The following is a 3,319-nucleotide window of genomic DNA, read 5'->3' on the forward strand; positions in this document are numbered from 1 at the left end:
GTTCCCAACCCTTCCCTTCATGCCGCTTCCTCTTTCCTTGATTTGAGCTTCCTGGTTGCAAGCTCGGCCCTTCTTGCTCCTTTCCTGAAGGGGGCTGATTCCTCCCTTCAGGCTCCTTTTCCTCGTAGTCAGGCTCGATCTTGGCCTTCTTTAATTTGAGCTCCTTATCTTTAAGATCTTTTTCCCAAATGGCAAATTGAGCTACAACATCTACTTTCGCATCATAGATAGCTATAGCAAGCAAGCACATTTGATCTATCCATGCATTCACATTCTGCTCCAAAGGAACTGAAATAGGCTTACAGCCTGTCATCCCATATTTGGACAGCATGTCCAATCCATACTTCCTCTGCAAGAGCTGTATCCCACTTGGTGATCTAATCACCTCAATGCCTAAGAAATAACGCAGCTCTCCCAAATCCTTCATCTCAAACTTCTGCCTCAATAGCATTTTCACATGAAGGATATCTTCATCACTATCACCTGTGATGATCAAATCATCAACATAAATGACCAGCAGCATAATCCCTTTCTCTGTTTTTCTTACATAGAGTGAGAAATCTGGGAGCTCATTTTGGGGCCTTGAGAGAAATTCACAATTCTCAACGTTGCATTGGCTCTTCTTTGATTGGTGGATGGCTATTTTTCTTCTAGGTTAAAAGGCCCCAAAATGAGTTTTCTTTTTTCTTGATGACTTGGGCAATGGAAAATGGCATTCTCTACATAGAGATTTTGTATGCACAAACACTCCAAAGAAAAAACGTGCACAGGGTGGTAGCATGTAGGCCATGGGATACAACAGTCATCTATGATGGGGGTATGGAAGACCATGCATTTTGGACCCTGTTGCATGGCAGGATAGGCATTCCATTTAACTATTGTGGCCGTCAATACCATAGTCTTGCTCTATACATGATGAAGTTGCTTCTTGATTCATTCCTCCCTCATCCTAAGGCTATGGATGTTCTCCTTCATCTCCACTTTTTGCTCACTCTGTGCAGCAAATTCATATGAATCCCTCAGCATCTGTTGAAGCTGTGTAAATTACTGAAAAACATCTTCATGGGTTGTTTCCAAGACTTCCACTCTTGTTTGGAAATCTCTCACGATGATGGACTTCTTTTCATAACTGTCGAAAGCCACAGAAAGCTCATGCAAACATCTATCATGATCTTGTTGCAAGGTCTTGTAGCTTGCTCTTTGGACTTCCAATAGTGTTTTGAAAAAACAACCCTCACCGTGGCTGCTGCAAATTGCTCCACTGCGGTGGCTGGAACTTGCTCCACCATCGTGGCTAGAACTTGCTCACCATGGCTACTTTATGCATCCTTCCTAGCCTACAGAGCTGCCTCATCGTCTTCTCCACCCTGGCTACTCTCTACCCCATCCTTCCTAGCCTTGAAGCTCTCTCGCAATTCCTGCATCACCTTTTCGGTTTCTACATTCTCCCTTTTCAGCTCGTCCATCATCTGGTTTTTTTCAATGTTCAATGTGTTCTGCACGTTTTAGAGCCATTGGTAAAGACCCTCCTTTTTGGCTCTTTGATCTTCAAGATCCTTTCACATCTTTTCTAGCTCCTTGTTTGCCATGTCCCTATCATTTCTCACTTCTTCGAGCCTATCTCAGAGCTCCTTCATGCACTTCTGTACTTCTTCTCTTCTATGCCTTTCCATGTCGACCATTTTTGTAGTAGTCTCAGCTTCCTCTTGTTCCTACTCTACCTTGGCTTTTGTACCTTCCCTGAGACTTTTCTCAAGTTGCTCTGCCTTTGCTGCATCAGTTGCTTTCTCTTGTAGAAAAGTCACCTTTTGAGACATTTGCTTATCGTATTGCTCAAAAATCCCTTTGAGGGTAGATGCCATCAAGTGCATTGCAACCCTAGTGGACTGAGACGACAATTGGGATTTGCCATCCACAAAATTCTTCAAGTTAGTTAACATGCTCTTGAAGATCGCCCTTGAGAAAGATACATCACATCCTTTCACTTGCTCTACTGCTACTGCTTGAACCTACTAGAACTTGCATGTTCCTCTCGTATTAGGAAAGAAGTGAATGGTCTTCTTCAGCACATCTTGGAGGTCTATTGGCAAGCTCAAAATCTTGACTCCACCATCTTTACTAATCTGAGCATTCGGGTATACATCTAGAATATCATGTCTCTTGCTTCTTGAAAAAGTGTGCTTGCAAACTGCCTCTAGAAATTGCTAGTGCATTCTCAATCCCACTTTCATTGATGGTAATCTTCTAACCTTGACAGACTAGTTGCCCATCCTTCACGTTCACCTCCTATACCAACCTGGTGAAGTTTTGGAGAGCATCCAACTTGGGCTTTTGAAGAGCAAGAGAGGAGCTCCCATATGTCATGATTTCAAGATCAAGGGAGGAGGGACTATGCTACAGAGGGGGAGGAAAGATTTTGTGAGGAGCTCCTAGACTGTGCAGGGTCCATTATGAGAGGGGATAGAAGTTGCAAGAAGAGTGCAAGGGAGATAGAAATGGTTGAGAGGGATAGAAGATTAAACAGTGAAGGAAATGGAATAGTGGAGGCTTGAGTTTGCAGTCTGATTGCAAAGTCTGATTGCAAGGGAGAAAGAAATGGTCAAGAGGGATAGAAGATGAAGCAGTGAAGGAAATGGAATAGACATTTGTAGCTTGACTACACTGTCAAGGTGAGAGCCACCATGGTAGTTGTAGCCCGACTACTGTCAAGGTGAGAGACACCACAGTGGTTGGTTTGAATTTTGAATAATTCGATGCAGTATTACTGACTTGCATGGTAATGAATGATTAGAGGTGGTGGCATCTAAGATTCCAAGCCATGTCTGTGGTGGCCACTAAGTCCCACTGGGATAACAAATAATAACTAGCCACTATAGTGGCCCATAATTACTTAGCTTCCAGTTACCGCCACCGGGCTTGCATGCATAATTACTACAAGTGCAGCAAATTTCCAGCCACCGGGCTTGCATGCGTCAGGAGAGTACTAGAGTGCATGGTAATGAGGGATTAGAGATGATTAGGCTTCATGATTTACTTTTGTGGGAATTACTTCCTATCATTAGCTAGGTTTAATGTGGCGACAATTCCACCGTGCCACCACTTAACCACCACTATGGCAATGATTCCATCATGCCACCGCTCACCCACCACCGCTCTTTAGCATGCATGATCACTACGAGTGCAGTAAAAATTACCAGTCACCGAGCTCGCATGTTGAGTAGAGAACTAGAGTTCATGATAATGAGTGATAAGACATGGTAATGAGTGATTAGACATGGTAATGAGCGATTAGAGCTTCATGATTTACCTTTGTGGGAGT

Source organism: Dipteris shenzhenensis, chromosome 9 (genome assembly GCF_047967505.1).
Source record: "Dipteris shenzhenensis isolate YYH24624 ecotype China chromosome 9, Dip_SZ_1.0, whole genome shotgun sequence".
Classification (NCBI taxonomy): Eukaryota; Viridiplantae; Streptophyta; class Polypodiopsida; order Gleicheniales; family Dipteridaceae; genus Dipteris; species Dipteris shenzhenensis.